This window comes from Physeter macrocephalus, chromosome 7 (assembly GCF_002837175.3).
Source record: "Physeter macrocephalus isolate SW-GA chromosome 7, ASM283717v5, whole genome shotgun sequence".
Classification (NCBI taxonomy): domain Eukaryota; kingdom Metazoa; phylum Chordata; class Mammalia; order Artiodactyla; family Physeteridae; genus Physeter; species Physeter macrocephalus.
The window spans coordinates 92062726-92076939 of record NC_041220.1 but is presented as its reverse complement, the minus strand read 5'-3'; the positions used below and the strand labels follow the sequence as shown (position 1 = coordinate 92076939).

The 14214-nt window shown below is 43.7% G+C and overlaps 1 pseudogene; it reads left to right on the top strand.

Moving 5' to 3' along the window:
• The window catches only part of LOC112063772 (transcriptional repressor protein YY1-like), a 42806-nt pseudogene that overhangs the window by 27431 nt on the left and 1161 nt on the right, over positions 1-14214 (top strand).

Below are 14214 nucleotides of genomic sequence, written 5' to 3'. Positions count from 1 at the left end.
AATGCGATTCTCTACCAGATACCTCACCAGGTGCTGCAAAGATGAACATGAGAATACGAATTTCTTTCTCTAGTGCTCTCTCTGGCCCCTTACTAGATTATATGCTTTTGAAAGACACATCTTTTTCATTTTTACATTTCCCAGAGTGCCTTGCACATTACTGTATGCTGTCTTTTAGATGAGCTGCCTGATGACATAATTTTATTATTGTGAACTGGGAGATGGCTTAACAGACAACTGGCATAATTATGTTAATTACTGTCAAAAAAAAAGATTGGTAGTTCCAAAACCAAAGTCATCGTTTTTGGTAGGCATTCCCTAACATTTAATTGACTTACAGTTAACAAACCCGATAAAAGAACTGACTCATTTGGGGTACCTTTGACCACTCTTTTCCTTGGAGGGGGCACCAGAAGGTTGTGTGACAGAGTCAAGCCTCTTGTGGGTGCTTAATTGAGATTCCTCTGTGACTGAGGCCAGTGCCTATACATCTGCTTTGGAAGATACCCAGGCTGAAATGACGGTGTCTGCGTGTCATAGACAAGAACTTTGGGGCCTCGATGGCCTGTTTGTCGGCTGGAACAGACTCCGTTTAGTCTCCTGAGTGGGACCTATGTCCTGGCCTTGACCCTACCCTTGGTCTACTTCTTTGCAGAGATAAAGAGGCTTTCTGTCCTGCTCAGCTGCCTTGATGCTTATAAAAGGATCGCTCTTGATGTTATCAGAGCTGGAGTGTCAGTCTGTGCTGCCCACGCTTGACAAAAGCCAGGTTGTAAGAGAATCTACTCGTGAGGACTGACTGAGGGCCTGGTGGTTCATCTACACTCCTCCCAGGTGTGCTTCCAGGTTGATGAGGAAAGCACTCGAAAGAGGGCATCGTAGTCAAATACAGTTAGGCAACAGAGTTCAAGTTAATTAGGTTTATTTGCTTCTAATTTGACAATTTCCAAGAGAGACATAACATTTCCCAAGTGTATTTGATCACAGAACATTTTTTTTACATTTCCCAAGTGTATTTGATCACAGAACATTTTTTTTTACCGATTATCTTCTGGGCCAAGTGACCAACAACATCCTTTTGGGAACATTCTCCAAATAGTCTCAGGACCCTTTAACACTCAAAAATTTTTGAGGGCTTCCCTGGTGGCGCAGTGGTTGCGCGTCCGCCTGCCGATGCAGGGGAATCGGGTTCGCGCCCCGGTCTGGGAGGATCCCACATGCCGCGGAGCGGCTGGGCCCGTGAGCCATGGCCGCTGAGCCTGCGCGTCTGGAGCCTGTGCTCCGCAATGGGAGAGGCCACAACAGTGAGAGGCCCAGGTGCCGCAAAAAAAAAAAAAAAAAAAAAATTTTTGAGAACTCCAAAATGTTTCTTCTTAGGTGGTTTATATCTATAGATGCTTACTGTATTAGAAATTAAAACAAATTTTTCATTTAAGAATATCAATAATAAACCCATAGGTTACTATGACATATTTTTGTGTGAAAAATTTATTTACCAAGATGGAAACATAATTTGCAAATTTCTTTAATGTCTGGCTTAATAGAAGATGCTAGATTCTCATATCTACTTCTGCATTTGATCTGTTGCTGTGTCACCTGTCATGTGGCCTCTGGAAAACTACTGTACACCCTCATAAGAAGAGAGTAAAGAAAGGCAAAAAGCCTTTGATAGTACAGTATTATAAAAATACTTTTGATCATGCAACCTCCCTAAAAAGATTCCAGAGACCCCTCCAGGTACCTCCGGGTACCACAGTTTGAGTCTAATCTGTTTGCATTAGTTCCCTCAGAGTTGCCTGTTGAGGGAAATTACAAGAGGAGGGGAGAAACTGACAAAATTTCCTGTCCTTATTGCCAAAATGAAGTTGTTGGATCCTTTATTTTCAATGTCCTCTTTAGGAAGACCCTGGTTGACTTTATTTTAATCTCAGCACCAGAAATAGCCACACTGCTGAATGGTTGGTACATTTATCCTGTGAACATTGATTTGCGTAACTTGTTTCCTTCTTTGTATTGGCTGATAGGAAGCTCAACCACATTTGTGGTCCAGATTTTTAAAAAGTACTTTGTGGAATGAATTTGGGCCATTACATTACCTTCATTCTTTTTTTCCCCTGACTTTATTTTCCTTTCTGCTTTCTCACTTCAGTTTCCTATCTTATATTGTATGTTAGACCCATCATTTAAAAATGAGCCAGGGCACAGACAGTATTTATTCAATTGAAAAACCACTTATAATCTAGTAAGGGAAATGATGTAAATTCACAGAGAAGATTAAAATAATGTGGAATGTTAGAAGGACCTTTAAGGAGGTTTAGAGTGTCTACTGACACTGGGCACATGCAAACCCTGTGTCCCTGCAGTTCTAGTTATTTATGCAGCAGAAATGCATCCATAAATCCACCAAAAGACACGGACTAGAATGTTCCCAGCAGCTCTGGAAACTCCCCAAATGCCCATCAACAGTACAATGACTAAATAAACTGTGATATATTCACACAATAGAATACAATATGGCGATGAAAATGGACAACAATGCAATGAATCTCACGAACAATACAGAATGAACAAAAGCAAGTCGCAAGAGTACTTTTAGATTCCATTTAGAGAAAGAATAAAAATGGTAAATTCCATGGAGTTGGAAGTCAGGATAGTGACTACTGTTAGGAAGAGGTGTCGCTGTAGCGGCTGGCAAGGGATACAGGGGGTCTTCAAGGCGCTGATATGCTACTTTTTGATCTGGGTGCAGGGTACACAGGTGTATTGAGTTTTTGAGTACTTCCTTGAGCTGCACAAGTTCACGTACTTTTCTAAATGTGTGTTGTACTTCAGTAAAATTTTTAAAAAGAGATGCAAAGATTGTGGAATCAGGAAACTTTCCAGAGAAGCACGTTGTCCAGTGGGAGGAGCATGAGTTTCAAGAGGGATGATAAAACGTACCCCTCAGGGTTGTTGGGGAAATTACGAATACTGAATGTGAGATGACTAGCAAATACCTGGACCTGGCAGAGGTCAGATTAATGATAGCTATTATCATTGATGGAGTAGCTGACATTTAAACAGAGCTATGAAAAAAATGCCTGGGACTCAGACACGTGGTGAGAGACACAGGTGCAGAGGCAGCAAAGCTAAGCATTTGAGGGATGGCTTGGCTGGGATGTGGCGGTGTGTGGGGAGACCACTGACCCAGGGGCTTTGCCCGTCCTGTGCACCACCAGCCCGGGCTTGACATATAGCAGGCACTCGTCAGTATTTGGATGGATCGAATGAGTAATTGAAAAAAAGACTGAAGGAACAAATGAAGGGAATGGTGTTTAAGACCACGTGGTGGTCACCCTTAAATGTCAAGCTTTACTTAATTTACAGACATGGAGTACTGGAAGCACGCAGTGGTCTGAAAACTTTCCAACAAAGCCAGAGCTCTCTCCCCGGAGCAGTGCAAGACTGTTAACCTTGTCCGCGTGAGGAAGGTACAGAAACAAACAATAAGTAGTGAGAAACATCAATAGCAGTTTGACAGAGTAGCTTTTATGTTTTGAATCTGATGTTTTAAAATGGGGCTTTCCTTAACAAGGATTTACTGTATAGCACAGGGAATTATATTCAATATCTTGTCATAACCTATAATGGAAAACAATCAAAAAAATAGAATATAGATACGTCCGTGTATATCTGTAAAACCGAATCACTTTGCATACCTGAAACTAACACAATATTGTAAATCAACTATACTTCAATTTTTTTAAAAAATTGGGCTTTCCTATTGTACTTTTTTGCTTTTTTAAAATTTTCTAATAAAATTAATTTTATTGTATTTTATAGGTCTTCAGTAGATTGGTGGTTAGAAGCAAACAACTGGGCTTCACCCCAGGTAGTTTGAAAAGCACTGACCTGGAGGACGGATCTGAGAGGGTGTTCTCGGGTCCGGCCCCGAGGTTCAGAAGCCTGTGTGCTCAGCTGGTGAAAGAACCCCCTGCCTGCTGGCGGCTCTGGGTTCTGAGGCATCAGCAGATGAAACACCCTGGTTTCTTAGCCCACGGCCGGCCTCCACGGGCAAGTGATTTCACTCTCCCAGACTTCACCAGCACCTGCTGAGTGTGGGAGGCCTCCTGCAGTTTATTCTAGCCTGTTGGTAACAAGATACACAGTTCACTGGCAACCCCTGTGCCTGGGAAGGTAGCAGGAGCAGTGGGGGGCCTGCTGCCCCACTGAATGTGGCCTGAAGAGGGACATTAACTCCACCACCGTCTTCCCTGGAGCAGGACAGCCAGGCAGTGGCAGTAGGGCGCCCTCCCCGAGGATCCCCCAGCTGACTGGAAGCAGCAGGGTGCCTTTCACTCCTCACTGCTGCTAAGTGGTGTTTCCCAGACTCCGATCATCTGAACACGATGGGGAGAAACGAGGAGTCACTGCTTCTTATAAAGAGTCAGGCAACGGTGCTTCGCAGTCTCTGCCTGGGGTTCTGTGTGTCACCTTATGTGATTAAAATAAATGCCAAAAAAAAAATGGGATGCTTTGTCCAGACCTTTTTGGTTGCGAGTGACAGAAAACCAAGCTCCAAATAGTGCAAAAAGAGAATTCAGTCATGTAATTGAAAACTCCAGGGTCACAATTATTTTCTGTTGTCACGATCATTTCTTAAACTGTAAAGGTCGTTAAGTCACAATCATTTGTGAATGTAAAATGCAATTATATCCAGTGCCCTCGAGAAATAGTCATGCTGGATATCTTCAGTAGTTACAGGTTTTCTCTCCTGGTTGACATTAGCTGCTCTCTCTGCCCAACATCTTACTCCCTCTCTCATGGGGACATTTACTCCCAACTCTAAGTTTTGTTCATCTTCCTCCCACTCTGTCTCCCTGCTTTGGGTGGAGCTGACTTCACCCCATGCACCAGGAACAGACGTCTGGTCCAAGTTTGGCCAATCAGAACATTGGGCAAACTCCTGGCCACAGAGATTGGATCTGAGATGAGCATGGGGCCCAAACCATGCTAGTCAGCTCAATCAAGCTAGTAGAGTTAATCTTGCCTGTTGGCTTGTGTGGTCAAACTAGAGGAGGGTCTCTCTTTCACCACATTTGGAGCTATTGGCAGCCACCTTGCCACCATGAGGGCTGGTCTGAGACTAACACCATCGTAGAAGAAAACAACAGGAGATGGAAACCAGGTCCTAGTCATGTTGTTCACACCTCCTGAGTTCACTTGTGTCTGAAGCAAGGATATCTCTGGATTAATAAATAATGTTAGTAAATTCCCTTTCTATGCCAGTTTAGATTGGGTTTTGTCACATGCAAGCAAGAGAATCTTGACAAGGCATCTCAACTTCATATTTTAACCATTTTTTCTAAAATGTATTCCACATGTCATTTCCACCTTAAATAAAGCATGTTGAACATAAGTCAGCCTCCCTTTATGACTAGGGCTTATTATTATTATAGAGTTGTCCCTAAGGGGCTATTGGGGTGGGTCAGACATTTACCTGCTGTGCTTGTGAGATTTCTGGCTTTTCTGTTTTTCTTATCTCTGCCCTGCCTCACAGCTATAAGGAGAAAGCCCTGGCTTCATCTTCAATTGCTGCTTGTAGTCTGTAGTGAGATTGGAAAGCATTAGCCAAAATTCAGGAGTCTGGCATCAAATGAAAGTAAATGCCTTTAATGTGGATTTAGAGGCTCTGGTAAGGATAATGGCAGGGCCTTGTGACATTTTGGCTGCCCTGAGGTGTTTTTTTCTTTCTTTCTTTCTTTCTCTCTTTCTTGTCTTTCTTTCTTTCTTTTCTTCTTTCCTTCTTTTTCTCCCTTCCTTCCTTCCTTCCTTCCTTCCTTCCTTCCTTCCTTTCTTTTTCTTTCTTTCTTTCTTTCTTTCTTTCTTTCTTTCTTTCCTTCCTTCCTTCCTTCCTTCTTTCCTTCTTTTTCTTTCTTTCTTTCTCCCTTCCTTTCTTCCTTCTTTCCTTCCCTCCTTCCTTCCTTCCTTCCTTTCTTTCTTTCTTTTTCTTTTTCTTTCTTTCTTTTTCTTTCTTCTCTCTCTCTCTTTTTAATGGTATTTGCTTTCTGTTTCTGCATTGTTCTGAATGGATAAGGTTTCTTGATGTTTCTGTTGGTTGAGAATTCTCCCATAACAAAATTATCACACTAAAGGATTGTGCCGTGTGAGCAAATGAGCTAGGGTTGAAATGTCTCATAACTTAGCAAAGTCACTTAGTTTCTTCGAAGAGGGAACAGTAATACACAGCAATATTCTGAACCTCAGGCTGACTTTTAAATTGTTTTTCTTCTTTTCTAAAATAGCCTCCTTATTTTCAACCTCTAATAGCATACACTGACTTGCGAGGGGAGGGGGAAAAAAAAGCAAGCATGTTTGTATCAGAAGGAGCAGGTTTACTTAAAGCAGATGTGGAATCAATTTGGGCAAATGTGAGTTGCCAGCCTCTGAACTTTGCTGCTGAGTACATGCACCCTGGAATACATCAGAGTCACTTAAGCCTCATAAATGTGGTGCTGGAATACAGGGTAAACGTGTAGGGGGCACGCAGTTCGCTGCCCTTGCAAAGTTGAGTGAAAACCCCAAGGGGCACACTCCCTCTGAGAAGTTCAAATGAAGACAATTGTGTTTAGAAAAAAATATAACCAATGTCTGGTTTTGAAACTACTAGGAAAATGGCAGCTCTGGTGATTTATCTTGCAGAATAAGCAAAATCTGCTTTCTAAAATGGCTACTTTTATTTTTATTTGTGCTGCCGCCACTTGATGTGGACTCACATTACAGACATAAAATACCCAAGCACAAGACCATTATTTGTTTCTGTAACGAAGAGAGCAGGACTTAATTTTTGCCAGTCCCTGCCTTTTGAACATTCGGTCTGCAGCTTTGGAGAACAAGTTAGGCAGCAGACTGAGACTCCAGAAGGGTGACTTCTGTTCTTCACTAACTGAACATGTGACTCCTCAGCCCGTTGCGGCTCCCCATTAACGTTTGCACCAGCTCTTGGGAAACACAATAGTTTTCAGTGATGATGAGAGTGATTGCAGTGAGCTAGTGTCAGAGAACACGGGACAGCCAGTCTCCAAGGCTGGCCTCCTGGATGTGTTTCCAGTAAAGGGATGGGAAGACAAGGACGGTGGTTGCTTCTCTAGTCTCTAGATGCCTAACACGATTACACGGACTAGTAGGTATGATGGGCTCAATTGCATCCCCTCAAAATTCATAGGTTGAAGTCCTAACCCCCAGCACCTTAGGAAGCGACTGTGGATTGGAGATGGGGTCATTAGAGAGATGATTAAAATAAAATGAGGTCATATGTGTGGGCCCTGACCCAATATGACTGGCATCCTAATAAGAAGAGGAGATTAAGACATAGACCGACACAGAGGCAGGACCATGTGAGGACGCAGGGAGAAGACAGCCATCTACAAGCCAAGGAGAGAAGCCTCAGAAGAAACAAACCCTGCGATAATCTTGATCTTGGACTTCCTGCCTCCAGAACTTCAAGGAAATAAATTTCTGCTGTTTGAGCCATCCAGTCTATGGTACTTTGTTATGGCCGCCCCAGGAAGCTAATACAGTAGTTGGCCAGTAGACACTTGTTGGATGTTGTTTTATCATCTCTTGTGAATAGTTCTCTAGAATAAAATCTCTTTGTCCTACAGAATCATGGTCTTAGTTTGAGGCTGAATTTCCTCCAAGGTTTACACTGCCTCCCTTCCCATATTGCTCACCCACGGGACCCTCCAGTTTCGCCCCCCTAATCTATTCATGACCCTCAAAATACCATTAGTGCCCTCCTGCCTCCTCCACCCATCTGCTCACCTTAAGTCCTTATGGAACACCCTCCTCCCTTCTCTTCACCCATCTAAACACCACAGTTGTTTCCAGACCTATTTTAAATTTGTCCCCACCCCCAAGGCGTCCCTGACATTACCAGTCTGGGAAGACTACTTTCTCCTTTGTCTTATTGGTTCACACCGTTCATTCGGCATCAAGTGGCATGGCTACCTTGGGCTGTGATTTTATTACCAGCAGATGGCAACTCCCTCCCACCTTCAGCTCAGGATAAAATCCTTGGCATCTTCCTTGCCTTCTCTCTTTCTCTCACACCTAACAGTCAGTTGGGCACGAAACCAAAGGACTCACCCATCCAAAACCTCCCGACTCTGAACTGTCTCATCCCCTCAACTGTTACATCACCAATGTCTAAGCCACCATCTGCTCTTGCCTGGATTATGGCAACTGCCTCCTAACAGCACCCTCAGCTTCTATCCTCGTCCCCTGTGGTAGGCAGAATTCTACTCTGGGCCTGCATACTCCCCTCCCCTGAGCACGGGTGGGACTTGAACATGTGATGGATGTCAGGCTGTGATTAGGTCACTGATCAGTTGACTTTGAGGGATATCTTGGTTGATCCTTACCTAGACAGGTGAGCCCTTTGGGGGCTGGGTCCTTCCTGGAGGAAGAGATTTGAAGTGTAAGAGAGATTCCCCTCTGGACTTGAAGAAGCAAACAGCTATGTTGTTAACTGTCTGCAGAGGGGACCACAAGGCAAGGACTTGAGAATGACCTCTAAGAGCCACCCCCAGCCAACAGCTGGCAAGAAAATGGGATTTCAGTCCTGCAACCACAAGGATGTAAATTCTGCCAACAACCAGTGAGCCTGGGAGAGGACACTGAGCTCAGGATCCTGAGATCATAGCCCCAGCTGACACCTTGATTTCAGCCTGGCAAGACCCTTAGCAGAGGACCCAGCTGACCCCAAACTGGACTACTGCTGACCCAGGAAACAGAGACAATAAATCTGTGTTGTTTTAAGCTGCTAAGTGTGTGGTCATTACTTATGCAGAATGGATAACTGATACACCCCACTTCAGTCTATTCTCCCTGCACTGGTCAGAGTGAGGGATCCTCTTGGGACACAAGGCAAAGCATGTCCCTCTTTCTCTCAGGAGCCTCCAATGTCTCCTGTTGCCCTTGAAATAAAAGCCACAGGACACCCTCCATGATCTGGCCTCTCCCCGCCTCCAAACTTATGTCTTATTATTTTCTCTCATCTTCTCTCTGCTCCAGGCACAACAGCCTCCTCACTCCTCAGGGAGCACACCGGGCCTGCTCATGCTTCCACCTTAATGGGTCTGTTCTCTCCACCTCAAATTCTCTCCCTCCAGATTTCCCCATGGCTCCTCCCATGACCTCCTTCAAACCTTGTCTCAGAGAGGGTCTCCTCGTCCCCACAGTTAAAACTGCAACCTCTCCTCACAGAACCCAGCACTCCCAGTCCCTTCCACCCTCCACTGGCACTGTATACTTTACATGTTTACATGTGAATATTATTCTGTAACACTCTGCATATAATTCACTTATTTATCACATACAGTATGTGTTTGCTTCTTCTCCTGTTGGAATATACACTCCACACAAGCAGGGATCCACGTCACTTTTGCTCACTGATATATCCATGTGCCTAGAACAACATCTAATATCAATCAATACTTTTCAATCAATACTTATTGAAAGAATGGATGGATATTGTTGTGACTTGTAACAGTGGGATGGTTTCTGTTTAGTCTCCCTGGGAAAGCTGTTGATGGCCCACTGTTGATGGTCCTCCACCCACCCTAGAGGTCACCTATGGACAGTTCCCAGCAAGCAGATGCATCCTGAGTCATGGGGCAAGTCAGAATTGTCAGGGAGCTGCCCCAAGGAGCAGCCCCCAGTAGAAGGGGATGGCATTTAGTGGAGAAACACCCCAGCTTTCTTACCCCACCATGGGACTGAGCCCCAGATGTATATAGCAGCAGTCCACTCACTGACACCACTTAACTGGCATTCTTCTTTTCCCCGTCCCATTTCTCTCTTCTCACATCACCTTCCAAATAAATGGCGTGTCTTTAAACCCTTATTTCAGCATCTGCCTTTAGCCTAAAGGAACCTAAACCAGTTTCCTGGTTTGAAGTATTAAGGTTGCAAGCCATCTTCTTAAAAACAAGCTTTGAGCTTGACCAGTAGATGAAAACTCAAATATTAACCCCTGAGGAAGATCACAGGATTCACCCCTGTAATAATTTTAGAACCAGAGGACTAAAGAAAGTTTTAACCCAGTGGATCCCAAGATTCCTTGGGATGGGTTAGAGATGGAGTTCCATCAAGGTAGGAGGGAAATCTACAAACTGCACTCAACATCCTGATAGCCTGAGAGAAATCATCCATTTACCAATGACCAAACCATGCAGTTAAACGTTTACATTCACTATTGGGGTCTGGAGGCCTCTCTCCTTCTTATGGAATACAGTATTATGCTGATCAAAAGTGATTACAATAATGGATCTGTGATTAATTTCTACAAAGAGGGGAAACACCTTATTACTTCATCAAGGGCATTGGTGTTTGAAGGGATCTTTCTAAGCAGAGGCTTTTGGTGTGAGCACAGTTGGAAACCACTAAATTAACCCAACCCCCATGTTCTACACAGGAGGCATCTGAGGCCGGGGGAGACCAAGGGGCTTAGCCAAGGTCACTCAGCTCAAGATGAAGGGCCAGGGCTACAAGTGGGCCTCTAGATTCCTATTTTCACACTCCTCACTTCACACAGGAAGAGAATGGCCTACTGTGGAGAATCTGGGATTGTTGTTTCATCTGGAGAATATTTTGACAGAGCCAAAATTTTCCTTAAAAAGCACAGTAAATGAATTTTACCCACTGGGAGATAAATTAGCCACAATGACAAAATGCTGAATATTTACGACAGCAAATGAGCTTCTCTGTGGGAAACAGCTGCATGGCATCCGAAGAATAGTACTAAAAACACATTCACTCATTCCAGAAGCAGTGTGGTGTAATTACATGCCTGGCATGTACCTGGCACGTATCTGGCACATAGTAGGCAATTAGTGCTTAACTCTTTGACCTTGGACAAGTGACATGACCCCCTCCAGACCTCTTTCTCCTAATGCAGAAAATGGGGAGGGGGAGTTCATGATATAATGGGAAGACCTGGTTTTCAGTCTTAACTTTGTCATGGGATCCTGTGAATCATGCCATCCCTTTGAGCCTCAATCTCCACATCTGCAAATAGAGAATCGATTATAAGCTCTCTAACATGTCTTTTAGCTCAAAAATTCTGAGTCTGATGGCCTCAATGTCCTCACACATCTCTTTCCAACTCTCACAATCTCTGATTTTATTGGATTTAGAATTGATTTTTTTCTGAGATTGATTTTTTTTTAGCCTGCGTAACAATGAAATGACACCTCCCCTTCAGTCAGGCTAATCCCAAGCAAGCAGCTCAGAGATGAGCAAAGAAGTGTCAAGTAGACAAATGGAAGTGAGGGCAATCACAGCAGGGGTGTTCTGAAACCTGTCTCCTTTCAGCCAAAGGTGATGGTTGGGCAATTACTCTCACCAGTGTGCTAGCTGGTAGGAAAGGAAGACCAGAGACCTTGCTCTGATAAAGCCCAGGCAAGGTTATGAGCAAGAGGGTTGTTAAAATATGGATTTCCTCAAAGCCTTGTTTTTAGATTCCTTTTTGAAGACAGCAGACTGCTTCAGGGGTGTCTTGTTCCTCATCATGATCTTCCCAGAACTCTTAGCGGGATTTCATGTCTCTACCCCAACCCGACCTCTCTCGTGGTGGGCTGGTGGGTGCTCCAGGGGCAGAAACATAAGTTTTTTTGTTTGTTTGTTTCAATTTTTAAAAAAATATTTATTTATTTATTGGGCTGCATCATGTCTTAGTTGAGGCATGCGGGATCTTCCTTGTGGCATGTGGGATATTTTGTTGCGATGCGTGGGCTTCTCTCTAGGTGCGGCGTGGGCTCCAGAGCATGCAGGCTCAGTAGTTGTGGCACGCTGGCTTAGTTGCCCAGTGGCAGGTCGGATCTTAGTTTCCCGACCAGGGATTGAACCCGCCTCCCCTGCATTGGAAGGTGGATTCTTAACCACTGGACCACGAGGGAAGTCCCAGAAATATAGGTTTTTGAAAAAAAAAACACTGCATAAAATAAATTTTGCATTAGGATTTAATTCCTGATCTGTTTGCAATATGTGTGCACGAGAGTGTGGTAGTTAAGTAATGCGACTGATTTCTGTTTTAAAGAGAACTTTTAGAAGTTATATGCCCAAAAAATCAGGCACCTTGAACAGCCATGTACTTATCCCAACGATGCCCCCCTTGGGGAAACAATTTTGACAATTCCCTTTTCATTCTTGCTCTCTGAGTCGACGTCACATTCTCTGGAATTTCCTCAATGGTAGAGAAACAAAGTATTTTAGGAGTGATTTTGAGTTTAAATAGCCTTATGTAATTCAGAGCAAGACTTGTGGGTAAGGTGGATTCTCCAGCTCTTTAAAAACAGGCAGAATTCTGCCTGATGAATGTGGAAGGCATGAGAGACTTAGAAAATCATCATTTTTAACTCCTAGGGAAATCATTGATTCAGACAATGGTCATCAATGCATGAACTCGTTAGATGAAAGATTGGTGGGAAAGTTGACCACAGAGGGATCAGCCTGTCACTTCCTGAACCAATGATTAATCTTAGCATCACTGAAAGGAGGACATTGTGTGTTTCCCAATGTGATGTGATATGTAGCATGTGGTATCACCAGAAGGGGTTCCTGCCACAAATGCCAGTTGTGCCCCTAGAGCTCGTTTCCATTTACAGGACTTATGGAGGATTAGAACAAGTACGATGACTTAAATGACACTACAAGAAGGCAAAGAAACAAATCCAGAATGTGGGTCGTTTTTTAGGGCAACTGGCCCAATTTCTACAAGTTAGTGGTGGGACCTAAAGATGGTGGCGGGAGTATTTAAGGTTAAAAGAGAACGAGGGGGGAAAAGATTAAAAGAGTGAAGAGACATAAGAACCAAATGAATGAATCATTTTGAACAAACCAACTATAAGGGGGACAGTTTTACAACAATTGGGGAAATTTGCTTATGGACTGCGTATAAGGCCATATCAGAGAATTTTTTAAAATTTTGTTCAGTGCAGTCATAACTCTGTGAAATGGTGTTGACATGTTTTAGAGCTGCACAGTGAAGAACATAGGGGTGAAATGACCCGATGTCAGCTTTGCTTTGGATTACATCAACCGAGAATAAAAGACAAAGAGAACTTTTAAATGGATAAAGTAAATGCCACAGAATTTTAATAATGATTGCATCTGAGTGATGGGTGTATGGGGCTCCATTGTACTCGTTTCCTTATTTTTGTTGAAAATTAAAAAAAATAAACACTGGGAGGAGGAAGTGGGGGTGACTTTCAAAAGCTTATCTTTCTAAGTGTGGGGATCAGACCACAGGCTCTCTGTGGTCTCTTCCATGTCAATTAATTAAACATATTTCTTTACAAGGGAAAGAGGAGAAGAAAAGGAGGAGGGAGGGGCAAGGAGAAGAATGAGGCATATCTGCATATACGGGATATAATGATCCCCAGGATATATTTTTAGTGATAAAGCACGAGATAGAATAATGGGCTTAGAATGCTACCATTTGGGTTTAAAAAAGGGGGGGGGAACTTGGTGGTGGGGCATAAATCTACCTTCTTCTGGAAGGATGCAAAGAAAATCAATGGTTGTTGCTTCCAAAAAGAGAAACTGGTGGCTGGGCCAGGGGAGAAGGAAAATTTACTTGTACATCATGTACCTTCTGTACTTTTTGGATTTTGTACAGCATGCATGTATTACCTATTCAAAACTACAATTGAAAAGAAAAACAACCAAAAAAGAGCATTGCATTTATCTCTCTATTTTAAGCAGGGCATTTCTAGTCTAGAGCGGGTCTTAACCTTTGAGGGATTTTAGGTTTGGGGAGATATACGCTTCATTTATGCCTCTCTTCTTCAAGAAACTCCTCCCCCAGAATGTGCTGAAGGAATGGCTTGGGCTACACCGTTTACAGGGCAGCTGCAGCTCACTGACCACAGCTGAACAGGAACCCCACCCCCACCCCACCCCCGGCCTTGCGATCACACAGGCGCTCTCGCTCTTGCTCTCACTCTGTCTCATCAGTTTTATTTCTTCTCCTCCTTCTCCTCCTCCTTCTTCTTCTTCTTCCTCTTCTTCTTCTTCTCCTTCTCCTTCTTCCGCTCCATCTCCCTCTCCCCCTCCCCCTCCTCCTTCTTCTTCTTCTTCCTCTTCTTCCTCTTCTCCTTCTTCTTCTTCTTCTTCTTCTTCTTCTTCTTCTTCTTCTTCTTCTTCTTCTTCCTCTTCTTCTTCTTCTTCCTC